Here is a 14,947-nt window from a genome sequence, read left to right as displayed (position 1 = left end):
ACGCTGCCCTTTGATATCCAGCCTCCAGAACTGTGAGAACTTCTCTTGGTTAAGCCCTCAAATATTTTAAATTGTTTAGTGATAGTATTTTTTACTTTACATATTTGTTTTTTGTTTTTCTTAGAAGTAAAAAAAATTCTTTAGACTCCCTTGCAGCTAAGGTATGCAATCTGCTACTCATCTGTTTTCTTCGCTCAAAGCACAGAGAAGTGAGCAATGTCAAGAACCAACACTGTGGAGAGTTAGATTCTTCCAGCAGTGGCGGATGGAGAGTATTGGTTTGGGCAGAAGTTCCATCACTCAGTTATAGCATTATCTGATCCAGGAGTGGATGTCGAAGGACTGTTTTCTTGAGGACTGTGTTTTGGAGTTGGTGCTGGCCAGGGTGCATTTTTTAAAGATTTATTTATATTTATTATGTATACAATGTTCTGGCTGCATGTGTGCTCACAGGCCAGAAGAGGTACCAGATCTCATTACAGATGGTTGTGAGCCACCATATGGTTGCTGGGAATTGAACTCAGGACCTCTGGAAGAACAGCCAGTGCTCTTAACCTCTCCAGCCCATGGGTGCATTTTTTCTACTGATAGTAACAGCACCAGCAGAGAGTCCTCTCCCCTTCACCTAACATAAAGACTATGAAGTGTCATTGCTTGGGTGCTGTATTCAAGCTACATTCATGTGTGAGTAAGAGATGGTAGCTATCAGTAACATTCACAAGTTAGAATTTGGAGGCAGGAAGTTCAGAGTTGGTTTGGTGGCTTATTCCATGCAGTCTTCTGAGATTTGGGCTCCTTTAATCCTGTGTAAGCTGCCCTTTCTTCACTCACCCCATGCTTGAAACGACTACATCAACCCCAGCCATTCATTATATCTGTGCCCAAGACTGAAAGAAGGACGAAGAAACCAGGATCCAAAAGTGGAAGTGTGGGGTGAAGCCCTGATGTTTCTTTTTTGTTTTGTTTTGTTTTGGTTTTTCGAGACAGGGTTTCCCTGTGGCTTTGGAGGCTGTCCTGGAACTCGCTTGGTAGACCAGGCTGGTCTCGAACTCACAGTGATCTGCCTGCCTCTGCCTCCCAAGTGCTGGGATTAAAGGCGTGTGCCACCAACACCCGGCATCCCTGATGTTTCTTTTGGAAGGTTCTAGAACTTGCTATGTGACTATTTGGTTCATACCCTGTTGGGCAAAACTCAGCTTCATACCTCACATGTGGCCTATAAAGTATTTGGGAGATCTGCCATATATATATATTCTCGAGAGGTGGACCAAATTCCTAGTAATGAGAGAGATGACTTACCAATATATAAGTCAAAGCTCATGACTATACAGACATAGCTCTCTGTCAGTCAGTCTGGCTTTCCAGGAGGGGTGCCCTCTCCCATAATGCCTGGCTCTGCCCTCCGGGAGGGTCTTCTTCACCCAGCATCTTCAGGGTGAGAAGTAACAAAGTTTCACAGGTTTTGTAGCCTCGTTTTGTATTTTTTAATTATTTTACATTTTAAACTTTAAAAAAAATCTGTATGACTGTTTTGTGTGTATGTAGGCGTGAGCACTACATGCATGTCTGATTCCACAGAGGTCATGAGAGGGTATCAGATCCCCTAGAACTAGAGTTATGGTTTGTGTGGGTGCTGGGAATCGAACTTGGGTCCTCTGTAAGAGCAACAAGTACTCTAAATGGCCGAGCCAACTCTCCAGCCCCATTTCTTGATGGTTTCGGGACTCTGGATTTCTCATTGTTTTGTAGAAGAGAAAGGGAGAGCTTTCTTAGGGGACACTTTGTAGTGTCTGCCGCAGATGTAAGAAAAGTGCCCGGCTGTGTGCTCAGACCTAGGCTGGACAACATGGTGTAAGAGGGGTGGAAAGAGCGTAAGAGTGGGAGGCTGGGCATGTAGGGACCCTGCGTTCATGCACCTGTGGTTGCCTGCAGAAGATGGGGTCGGTCACTATTGGGACAAGAATGGGGGGAGGGGCACTTAAGGTCCTAGCCATAGCTGAGGCACTTCCGGGAACTGATGTGAAGGAATTGTTTTTATTTAGGAGTGTGGCTGCTGGTGGGCTCCCATGCTCTGGAGGCTGGCGCAACACCCATGAAGACACAGGCAGCACTAGACTCAATGCGTCATCAAAAGCAAAAGCAGAGGCCACGAAGGTGGGGGCTGTTGAACGGGCCAGTGGGGAGTGGAGAGGGGCATTGGAGACGGCTGTGATTGAGATACATTGTATACTTGTATGAAAGCATCAAAGAACAAACAAAAATATCCTTTGTTTTAGGAAAGGAAAGGAAAGTGCCTGGCCCACTTCTTTATCTGTGTAAAAAGCATTGGAGTCACGTCTAGAAGGAACAGTTCTAAAGACAGCCTTTACCAAAAAAAGAAAAGTCCTGTGTTACCCTCTAAGATCTTATATTCTAATATAAGATGATGTATAGCAGGCCACCTCAAAGTCCAGTGACCTACACTAACAACCATGTATTCTCATTCATGCTTCAGCAAGTTGACTGATCCTTGTGGGCTCAGCAGGCTTGGCCGGGCTCGGCCCTAAGCTGTAGGCTGGCAAGGAGGAGAATGGGCGGAGCGAATTGTTTCTAGACAGTTTATTGAGGCTGGTGGCACGCGCCTGTAATCCCAGCAGTTGGCAGGTGGATCCAGGAGGATTAGGAGTCCAAGTCCATTAGCAGTCTCTGTTATGAGACAGAGACAGAGAGAGAGAGAGAGAGAGAGAGAGAGAGAGAGAGAGAGAGAGAGAGAGTTGATCTACAGCAACACAATTGATTGTTTTACCCGTTTACTCTAATGTATTCATTTATTTATGGGGTTCAGATTTTCTTTTACTATTTGAGAATGTTGAACAATTCACCACAGTCACTTGCATATGCGCTTTACCTTTCTCTTCTTTATCTATATATTACTTCACTACAAACTGACCCAGATTCATTGTACTGTAGCAGAGTGGGTCTGCGTCATTTCACTGGGTGGATATGGACAGATCATTATCATTCTTTTTTCAATTATTTTATTTGTGTGTGTGTATGTACGTGCATGTAAGTGTGCAGGTGTGTGTTTGTGTGTGTGTTCATGTATGTTTGTGTGTGTATGTGTGCATTCGTGTATGTGTGTGCATGCATGTGTTCTCGTATGTATGTATATGTATGTGGGTACACACGTGTACAAATAATGCTTTCATGGCTGTCAGAGAACAACTTGCAGGAGTCAGTTCTCTCCTTCCACAGTAGGCTCCAGGGACGGAACTCAGATCGCCACACTTGCCTGGCAAATGCTTTTACAATTAAGCCAGCAGCTTACTGTCTCCATTACAACTCTTTAAAACCATACTCCACAACCATCGGAACTGTCTGTCAGTTTAACAGCCTCCCTCATGCCTCATGCAGGCAATCTCTGGACCGGTAGGACATAAGCACCAGCTCCATAAAGAGCACTGTGGCACACTGCCCGGATCTCCTGCTCCAGGACTCAGGCTTACTCGCCCAGATGTCAGGGGCACTGGCTGATGACAGCTCTTAGCTTAGTCTGTCTAGCTGGGGAGCTGACTCAGATGAGGACAGCAACTGATCCGAAGTCACACTCCTCTCCCAAGACAGTTTATGATGTATGAGTCAAGGTCCTGCCTCTTGCCATCCCACCTGGTATTAGCTGGCACCCGAAGGTACAGGCTTCCTGCTTGCAGATCTCCACGCTGGAGTCTTACTTCTGTGAATCCCTATTGCATTCTCAAGTGTGGTGGGCCTGGTTTTCTGTCCTTGCTCAGACAGACTGTCTGTGTGACCTTCAGTATTACAATAAACACTGTAAGGTACTGTAAGCCTCTGTGAACCTCGAGGCTTTGATATCTAAAGCTGCACTAATTACAGGATCTGCCTTTTGTAGTTACTTTGAGGATGAACCATGGCACACATGTTTAACTCAGTTGTGCTACGAACAAGCAATAACATGCCTATTTTGATAAAAATGTTTAATAAAGCTAATAGTGACAGAATAGCCGAGAGATCCAGAGCAGAGGAGATGGGGTCGTTTTGTTCTTTCCTGTTTTTTCATTGGCTTGCGTTTTCAAAACTTCTTCCAACCCTGCGGCAGAAATGGATCTGTTATGCTAACTTATGTCCAGCAGGTGGCGCAGGAGCACAACGCCACAGCCCTTGCCCTTTTATGTGTGCGCATTATGGCCTACCAGTCTCCTCCATCAACCATCCATCAAAGGCAGATCATTCCGTCACTTATTCTTCCATCTTTGCTCTCAACAAATGCTTATCGAGCATTGACTACAGCCAAAGAGCAGTTTCAAATCCTGTTTAAAGTGTCATGGTAACTAGAAAACATAAAGGAAAAAATATATTAAAATGTCCCCAACAGCCAGCTAGGCTGTTGAAAGATATGAATAAGTTCTAGCCATGGTTTTATTTCTGTTTCTGGGGTGGTGACAACTCATGCTCTGGGGTGCTTTAATATAACTGAATAAGTTTATTCCAGAGAAACTGAGTCAGAGAGCAAACGATTCCTTTGCAAAACCACCCAGGGCTTCCCAGAGACTATCTGCAGCTTTTCCCAAAGGTCATTGCTCTGAGACTCACTAAAATTGCCAAGTAGGAGAAAGAAGAGGAAAATCCATAAAGGGAAGGGGAGGGAGCGATGAAGGGATGAGGGGGAGGAGGGGTGAGGGCACTGGGTTCTAGAGCTCCATTCAGAGGTGACTTTGCAGGTCCTTGACCTGTGCAGACAGACCAGCACGCCCACCTGGATGCCAGGATACCAGGATGCCAGGCCCGATGGAGACAGCGAGTGCCTACCCTCCCTTACACCGACTCCCAAATTCTGGGAGACCAGCTTGCCTGAAGGTCACCTTAGCAGAGAAGTTTGGGGATATCAGGAAGGACACTGGGGATGGGGTTGTAGCTGGTTGGTTCTTGCTTAGCATGCATGGGGCCCAGGTTTTATCTAGTGCCAAATAAATCAGGTGTGGTCGTGCATGCCTGAAATCCTAGCACTGGGAGGGAGGTAGAGGCAGAAGGATTAGAAGTTCTAGGCCTTTGTTTTTAACCTAATGAATTTGAAGCTGGTCAGGGCCACATGAAATCTTGTTAGCGAGAGGAGGGGATGGATGGAAGAATTCTCGATGTCTAAGCGAGAGTCCCTTCTCACAAACACTATTGGAAACCCACTGTTTAGTGTCCTTTAAAGTGAATAATGCAATAAATTGGGCATGGTCCCACACACCTGCAACCCCAGCCCTGGGGAGGCTGAAATTGAAAGATCATGAGTTCAAGTCCAGGCTGGGTAACATAGCAAGACCCTGTGTCACAAAGGAATACAATCAAATAAATATGAATGCTGAGATGGCTCCGTGGGCAATGATACTTGCCACTAAGCCTGGTGACTTGAGTTCTATCCCCAGAACCTACATGAAAGAAGGAGATAACTGCTTTCTGAAGTTCAAGGTTGTCCTCTGACTTCCAAAAGCATGCTTTGGCACACACACACACAATAAATAAATAAATAAGTGTGAAAAATAAAATGCATGTTCAAGGAATTATGTTGTGGAATATTGCTTTAACTATACAAAGATGAGCTGTATTTGTTTAACTATGTAAAGATGTGTCACATTTGTTTCTGTTTCATTTGTTTAATTGCGCAAAGATGTTTTACCTTGCCTGCCTAAGGCACATGATTGGTCTAATAAAAAGCTGAACAGCCAATAGTGAGGGAGGAGGTATAGGTGGGACTTCTAGGCAGGGAGAGTAAGTAGGGGGAGGAATTTATGTTCAGGGAAGAAGAAAGAAAAAGATGCCAGGGAGACTCCAGGGGCCAGCCAGACATGGAGGAAGCAGGAAAACAGGACGTACAGAATGAAAGAAAGGTAAAAAGTCCTGAGGCAAAACGTAGATGAGTAGAAACAGGTTAAATTAAGTTAAAAGAGGGACAAGCCTAAGCTCAGCCAAGCATTCATAATTAATAATAAGTCTCTGGGTCTTTACTTGGGAGCTGATTGGTGGCCCAGAGAAAAATCTACCTATAGAGTTATGAGCAGAATTTATACATAGATGTGTGGAGTGGGGGAGGCAGACCTTAACATATACACATCAGTTGTCAACTGAACAGGAGGGGTGGAGTAAGTTTGAGAGATGGGGCTACAGAAATGACTAGGCAGTTAAGAGCCCTGACTGCTCTTTCAGAGGACCTAGATTCAATTCCCAGCACCCACATGGTGGCTCACAACTGTGGTGATACCTTGCTTGTACAAATAAAGCTTGTCTGAAGTTCAAAGGGTGGAGCTTGCCCCTAGCTAACCATAGAGGTCTGGAGGTCTGTACAGACAGACGGAGAAGTGAGATGGCTGGGCAGACAAAGGATATAAGCAGAACAAAACAGGAACTTGCTCTTTTTTTCCACTGGGAAGCTAATGACGTAAAGGTGGCTTTTGCTTGCGCCTTCTCTCTGATCTCTCAGCATTTTCCTCTATATCTGACTCGGGCTTTTATTGTTTAGGCCAATTAAAAACTCCATTGGCCTGGTGGTGGTGGTGCACGCCTTTAATCCCAGCACTCGGGAGGCAGGGGCAGGTGGATCTCTGTGAATTCCAGACCAGCCTGGTCTACAAGAGCTAGTTCCAGGACAGACTCCAAAGCCACAGAGAAACCCCGTCTCGTGGGAAAAAAGAACCCCATTTACACATAATCATTGGTAACTTCAGTTCTAGGGAATCCCATATCTTTTTCTGGCCTCCATGGGGGTCCAGGCATGCACAAGATACACAGATATATGTGCAGATAAAACATATATAGAAACTTTTTAAAAGTTTGAGAAATTAGGTTGAGCATCTAAGAATGGCACCCATATTTACACTGACCCTGGCATATAGGTGTCCCCTAGCTCCAAATATTATGCTACCCCCTAGCCTGATTGCCATTGAATCACAAGAATATGACCTCCCTGCCTCTAGCATATCTGCCAGATAATGTCTTCCTCTGTAGCTTTCCAATCCAAGTCCAAGGAAGACACAGCCAGCTGGCAGAGCCTGTTGCATGTGCATGTTACTACAGCTAGGGATGCTTGTGCGCTGGGAATGTAGCATTTCCTGGCATGCTTGTTGGTAATTGACTCTGGGTCCTAAGGAGTCCAGAGAAGTTGTGTAGAGATGAGAGGGAGTGCAGAACATCCATTTAACTGGCCCAACAGTAACATTGTTTCAGTCCTGGCACTCAAGTTTTCCCACCTGCAAAATGGAGTTAGTATTACTTCCGGAAAGCCTGGCCTGGAATACTAAAGAACGCTGCACCATTCTCAGGGTCGTGTTGTACTCCCTCCCTGAGCTTTTAGTTACATAAACCCACACCCTTCAGCCATTGGGAAGCCCCCTGTTATCCTGTTGGTTTTCCTACTTGGAACTGATAGCCGTGACCACTGCCAGCGTGGGGGATGCCTCCCAGAGTGGTTTTAAGCCATGACTGAGAAATGAGATGTACAGTTTCTGATCCATAAGACTTCAGTTCCTGGCAGCCACTACTGCCAGTTTTAACACCAGCCCCAGTCAATGATTCTTCGTGATGCTCTCTGACAGAGTTGCTGAGGCGGGTTTGTAAGAAGTGCCTGAAATAGCATCTAGGGAGTGGGCTTCATTATTTGGGGGCCATCGGAAGGGGTGGGACACCAAAGATAACAGAGCACTGTGGGTTTGAAGTAGGTCCACAGACAGCCTGGTGATTCTCCCTGTCCCCATCCTCCCTTTCAGTGCAGGGATGGACCACAGGGCCCCAGCAAGCTAGGTAGACTCTTTACCACTGAGATACATGCCCAGTCCTGCAAGTATCTGTTGAGTGAATGTTGAAAGGGGAGTAAGGAATCCAGAAAGAGCTCATGGAACAGTAGTGAGAGTTGCCCTCATCCTTCCAGCAGCCCACTGCAGGCTGTTAGAGCTGCAGATATGAACAAGGCTCCAACTCTGTCTTCGAGGACCAGCTAACCTGGCCCAAGAGAGGGGAGCCCAGGCACCCGCAGGACTGAGTCTGGTGATGGGAAATCTAAGAAGTGAGGGAGGAACACGGGCAAATGGAACCACTAGTGTAAGAGAGACCACTAATGCTGGTGTGGGGACACCCAGTCTTTGACACGAGGCTCCTTTACCAGGGAGACAGTAGGGTGTGGTGGGGACTGTGAGCAAATGGAAAAGGTACATTCTTTTCAAAGGGACACTGCTCTGAGGGCAGAGAAAAAAAGTCCGTGTTGCCTGGTTTTCAGTAATTTGCCAGGAAAGCCAGAAACTGAGGTTTTTATGCAAAATACTCCTGCGGCAATGAATATAAAACATTTAAAAATCATCATGTAGGCAAAGAAGACAAAAAAAAAAAAAACCATGTGTAATTCTTTCTGAATTCCTGGCCTGAGCCCGAGGCCCAGGATGTGACCTCCAGTCTTCCTGGGACGAGCAGATGGCTCCGCAGGGCACTTGCCACAGTTGGTTAAATGCAGTTCAGGAAGACGCAGTGCGACGTGCCAGAGAACACAAGGCATCCGAGAGGAGGCCACTGAGCTAGGTCCAGACAGGGCAGTCAGAGGGGACAGCCTGAAGGAAGGGGCTGGCAGAGCTTGGGTGAGAATGAAGGCGGCGACAAGGCCGCAGGGGCTAGGACAGACTGGGTGTGGCCTTGAGTGCCTGGCCTGCCTGTTCAACCATCTCTCAGGACTCGTGACTACAACTTCCGCTGGTTGTGACAGAAACACGGAGGCGGTTTTTATGCCCTCCCTAAATGATCATTTCTTGTAATTAGAAGGCCTTTTGGCTATCAAGCTTGGCAACGCTCTTCCCCCCACCTCCTCCTCTGCAGTTTTCTCCTTTGTCCCACCCCTCCATTTGTCCCATTCCTTTCCCAGGAATATTGAAGAAAACACATACTTTTGACCTTTATCTGAACACCTTGCGCTTGCCAGTACAAAGAGAAGCAATTTGCACAGGAGGGAACATCTCCCCCCACGGCTCTCTTTTCCCTGCACCCCGAGCCAAACACAACCGATGACTCAGACATGGCGGGAATAGCCAGCAGGACCTGGGCTGAAAGTCAGGAGTCGGGTCCAGGCCTAGCCCAGCAGTCTGATTCCTCCTGTGGCCAGGCATAAGCCTGGGCTACACAGGCTCAGCTGTCACATAAGCAGAAGGTTGGATGAGCTCCAGGTACCTAAGGTCACTGCTTCTGCGCCATGACTCAGGGCCCAGATCCCTCCCACACAGAGTGGGTCTGAAGTCAGTTCGGGTGTCGTTCACTTAGCCAGCGTTGGTCATGTGACAGTCATGGTGCCAGGCTCCCAACACATGTGGTTCTAGCTGAGACTGGAATATTGGTTGTTTTTCTTGCTTCTGTGACGAAACACCTGACAACCATGACTCAAGGGAGGGATGGTTTATTTTGTCTCACAGTTCAAGGTACAGCCACTTAGTTCATCATGGTGAGAAAGAGCAGAGCACGTCCCATCGTGTCCAGCAGGAAGCAGAGACAAATGCTCGTGCTCACTCACTTCCTCATTTTTACTCAGTCAGAACTCTCGGGTATGGAGTGGGGCTGCCCCCTGTTCAGGGTGGGTTGTCTCACATCAGCTAAGCCTCTATGAATGTCCCCACAGCTATGCCAGGACATTTGTCTCCTAAGTGATTCTAAACCCCCATCAACATGACAGGATGAAACATCGCAAGTCTACCACTTGTTGATTTGAGAAATAAACACATCACTTAATTATAGCATTCCAATTTTGGCTTTCCTGTTCACTTGTAGTGTTAAATGCATTTAGGACATCTCTGAAAGTGTTCACAATCTTTACCATCCCAATACCATTCAGATGCCAGCCATCTCTCCTGAGACTGAAGGCCATTCGTGAGCCTCAATAATATAAAAACAAGTTGAATGCTTCCAACATACAACAGTGCAGAGTAAACATTCCCATTCTAAGAGACAGAAACTGGAAGTTAGCAAAGAAAGTCAGATGAATCAACCCTGAAACAGCAGAGTCATTCCAGACTCTCAGCTCTGTGGGCTCTTGGTGGCATCCTCTGGGCTCAAATGGGCTTGGGCAGTGTGATGGCTTGAATGAGACCTAGATAGTGTGGCGGCTTGAATGCTTGATCCCTGGTTGGTGGAACTATTCAGGAAGGATTCGGAGGTGTGGCCCTGTTGGAGGAGGTGTGGCTTACCACAAAGTGGTCTTTGAGGTCTCAGAGGCCCATGTCACTCCCAGTTAGCTCCTCCTGCTGTGTGGTTGTGTCTCAAGATGTATGCTCTCAGCCCGTGCTCCAGCACCATGCCTTCCTGCCAGCCTGCCTGATGCCATGCTTCCTGCCTTGATGGCCATGGACTGTAACTCTCTGAAACCATACCCCTAATAAACATGTTCTTTTACAAGCTGCCTTAGACATGGTTTCTTCCACAGCAGTAGAGAATTAACTAAGCAGACGGCCCCACCCCTTGGCACTGCAGCCTATGGCATATGGAGCCTGTCTCTTGGGTGGCTCTTCTCTGTGCCTACAGCTTTCCTCAGTGGATATCCTGTTGTCCTTTCAGCTACAACGCCCTGGAGCCTCCATTGCCACTGGCTTTACCTTTACAGCTTCATGCAATGGCCTCCCTGGGACTTCTTGTAGGGACTAGGACCCTGATACACATTGCTTGACCTCTGCAGCTTTCTGGGAGCTTGGAGCAAGCCTATGTGACAGCATCATCACTGTATTCTACATGCCTGCAAAACTGGAACCACATGGACAGTGCACACTCTGTCAGCTCCAAAGGGAATTTGGTCCCCTTCTACCATCACCGTAGTGATGTGGGCATTGTACTGGTTGAACCTGGAAAAATCCTTCCCAAGCATCATTTCCAAGCAGGGGAGGCCCTTCTATGGTGCTCTCAATCCAGGCTCTCTCTTCTCAAATGAATTTGCATATTACACGTTGGAACCTTTGATGGGTAGAGTCTAGCCCCCAGAGCGTTTTCCTATTGTTGTAGTGTACAGCTCAAGATTTCTCTTTAAGGATACGAACAGACCTCTTTATCAGTTATAGCTGGTTTCTGCATGTCTACCTTGTTAGCAACTTCAATTTGCTTATGTTTCTTTCTTGGCCAAATTACACTTTTTTTTTTCAAAACAGGGTTTCTCTGTGTATCTTTGTAGACCAGGCTGGCCTGGAACTCACAGAGATCCACCTGCCTCTGCCTCCCAAGTCCTGGGACTAAAGGTGTGCACCACTACCACCGGCTTCAAATTACACATTAAAAAAATATGTTTCTACTCTCTCTCACAGTAGATCTGATTAAGAGCAGTAAGCAGTAACCATTCCACAGATGGGATGTTACTTGCTCTTGGAATTTCCTCTGCCAAATTAATCTGTTCATTACTTCTGAATCCAGTTTCACTCAGATTTTAAGGCCAGAGGCTCAATTCAGTCAAATCCTTTGGCAGAAAATAACACAATGGCCTCTAGTTCAGTGAGTAGGGTCCCTGTCCATCTCTGAAATCTCAAGTTGGGCCTCTGTCGTTCACATTTCTCTCAGCATTCTGGTCTTCTAAACTCCCACCAGAAGGATACCTTAAGATCTCCTTAGGACATTCAGGCCCTTCTCCAGCTTGTGGTTCAAATGCTTACACATTCCTCCCCAAAACCAGATCCAAAGGCCTGTAAACCTGGCCAGGTCTAGGAGCAACAACCCCATCCTGGGGTCAATTTTCTGCATTAGTTGCTTTTCTTATTGCTGCGATAATTACCTGAGAAATCAGTTCAAGAGTTAATTTTGGCTTGCAGATTGAAGGTACAGCAGTCACAGAGGGAAAGGTGTGGCAGTGGAAATGTGAGGTGTCTGTCACAGTGCGGAAGTGTGAGGTGTCTGTCACAGTGCAGGAGTGTGAGGTGTCTGTCACATTGAAGAAGTGTGAGGTGTCTGTCACAGTGCGGGAGTGTGAGGTGTCTGTCACAGTGCGGGAGTGTGAGGTGTCTGTCACATTGAAGACGTGTGAGGTGTCTGTCACAGTGCAGGAGTGCGAGGTGTCTGTCACATTGAAGAAGTGTGAGGTGTCTGTCACATTGAAGAAGTGTGAGGTGTCTGTCACAGTGCAGGAGTGTGAGGTGTCTGTCACATTGAAGAAGTGTGAGGTGTCTGTCACAGTGCAGGAGTGTGAGGTGTCTGTCACAGTGTGGAAGTGTGAGGTGTCTGTCACAGTGTGGAAGTGTGAGGTGTCTGTCACAGTGCAGGAGTGTGAGGTGTCTGTCACATTGAAGAAGTGTGAGGTGTCTGTCACAGTGCAGGAGTGTGAGGTGTCTGTCACATTGAAGAAGTGTGAGGTGTCTGTCACAGTGCAGGAGTGTGAGGTGTCTGTCACAGTGTGGAAGTGTGAGGTGTCTGTCACAGTGTGGAAGTGTGAGGTGTCTGTCACAGTGCAGGAGTGTGAGGTGTCTGTCACATTGAAGAAGTGCGAGGTGTCTGTCACAGTGCGGGAGTGTGAGGTGTCTGTCACAGTGCGGGAGTGTGAGGTGTCTGTCACAGTGCAGGAGTGTGAGGTGTCTGTCACAGTGCGGGAGTGTGAGGTGTCTGTCACAGTGCGGGAGTGTGAGGTGTCTGTCACAGTGCAGGAGTGTGAGGTGTCTGTCACAGTGCAGGAGTGTGAGGTGTCTGTCACAATGCGGGAGTGTGAGGTGTCTGTCACAGTGCAGGAGTGTGAGGTGTCTGTCACAGTGCGGGAGTGTGAGGTCACTTTGCACCCACAATCATGAAGCAGAGAGGTAATGCTGAAACTCCTTAGCTTCTTCCTATTTATTTAGCAGAAGTTCAGAGCACATAGAATGGTGTGTTGTGTCCACAGTGGAAGCATTCTCACAGGCATGCCGGGAGGCTTGTTTCCTAGGTGATTCTAAATATCCTCAAGGCAGCAATCACAGTTAACTGTACACCTTGTAAGGGTCCAGTCTGTAACGGGAGTTGCTACTTTGTACACCAGGGAGATGGGAAGCGCTAACACTCGCTTGCTGTGGCAAGGCTTACAGACGACATCTCAGAGAGGGTACTGTTTGAACCAAATGGATACAAACACCATCAGGTGTTAAGAGAGGGTACTGTTTGAAACAAATGGATACAAACATCATCAGGTGTTGGGCCTGCAGTCACAGTTACTGGGGAGGCCCAGGCAAGAGAACTCACAGTTCAAGGTCAGTTGGACAATGTAATAAGGACTTGTCTCAAAACTTTAAAAAAGTAAGGAAGTTGGCTGAGTACATAGCAATGGCAGAGCGTTGCTTCCCAGGCACCAGGCTCTAGGATCAGTCCCTACCATCCCCTTAACCGCTAACTGTATACAATAGCGCACTAAATAGCCCAGGGGAATTTCGTGTGAAAAGCACTCAGCATTTTCCCAGCTCTGGTCCCATTCCCCCAATTCCTCTGTTGAAATCCTAGAGTCCTAGGGCCAAGGCGTGGTATTGGGGATATGGAGCTTTGGAAGGTGATGAGCTCATGAAGGTGAGGATCTTACAAATGGAATAGGTCTCTTAGGAAAGAAGACCACTAGAAATTATTCCTTCACCGTGTGCACTTGAAGGTGAGACACTGGATTTTGGATTCCTGGTCTATAGATCTGTGAAAATAAAAGTCTGTTGTTTATAAGGCATGCAGTTTATGATAGTTTGTTATAGCAGCCTGAAGGGACGGAGACAAACCACTAGGCAATACATTCTGGCTACACCCTGAAGTTCACTTACCCGCACATCTTTCTCATCTCTTTTGACATTTATGCACTTATTTGTAGTTCTGTTTCTTCTCATAAATTTGGTAAACGTAAGCCTTAGTTTCTTGTTTTCCCTTTCCTTTTTTTGCACAGAATCTATTCCGTTGTGAGTTTATATCGGACTTTGTTTATTCATTCATTCCCGATGAACCCTTGGGCTATTTCTATGTGAGCAATGCTGCTGTGATGTGGAGGTAAAAACTCTTCCTTCAAAAGCTGTTTTGGTTTCTTTTTGTAATTACATTTCATTGCTGGGGACCGAATACTAGGCAAGTGCTTGCTCTACCACTGAGCTAATTCTTCCATCCACAGAGCTCAACTCTGTCAATTTCTGAATTGGAATTGATGGATTATATGGTAACGCACGCGTGCGCGAATGTGTGTGTGTGTGTGTGTGTGTGTGTGTGTGTGTGTGTGTGTTGGTACCTGTAGAGCTGGAGGTCTGGGCCATTGGGAGCTACCCTATGAGGGTGGGAACTGAACTTGAGTCCTCTGGAAGAGCAACAAGAGCTCTTAACTGCTGAGCCACCTCTCCAGTTTCTTCTATTTTACTGTGTGTGTGTGTGTGTGTGATTAACCATTCTCTTTTCTTTAATGACTGTTTCATTTCCAACACCAGTGCCAAAAGGCTAAATTTTATCTACATTATCTACATTCTCTCATGCCTTTATTATTTTGTTTTATTTTTTGGTGTGCACGTGTTATATGTAAGTGTGTATGTTTGTGTGTGTGTGTGTTGCATGCGGGACTGCATGTGCACATGTATGCACACATGGTTGTAAAGGGCAGAGATTGATATTAGCTGTATTCCTTGATTTCTCTCTACCTTGTTTCTTGAGACAGGGTTTCTCACTGAACCTGGAACTCACTGATTTGTCTAAATAGCTGGCTGGAAAGCCTGAAGGATTTTCCATTCTTCATCTGTGGTTACAGACGTGTGCTGTCACGCCAGGCTTTTATGTGGGAGTTGGGAAGCTGAACTCAGGTCCTCACAGTTTCCCATCAAGCCCATTACTAGCCAGCCCCCCACCCACCTTTATCCTAATCCATATGAAGTGATCTCACCATAGTTTTGGTTTAAATTTCCATAATGTCCAGCTCCATTTTAAAAAATTATTTCTTTGTTATGTACACAGAATTCTATCTGCATGTATCCCTATAGGTCCAAAGAGGGCACCAGAT

Source organism: Mesocricetus auratus, unplaced genomic scaffold, assembly GCF_017639785.1.
Source record: "Mesocricetus auratus isolate SY011 unplaced genomic scaffold, BCM_Maur_2.0 Super-Scaffold_100028, whole genome shotgun sequence".
Taxonomy (NCBI): Eukaryota; Metazoa; Chordata; class Mammalia; order Rodentia; family Cricetidae; genus Mesocricetus; species Mesocricetus auratus.
The sequence above is the reverse complement of the archived record's forward strand: the minus strand, read 5'-3'. Positions refer to the sequence as shown.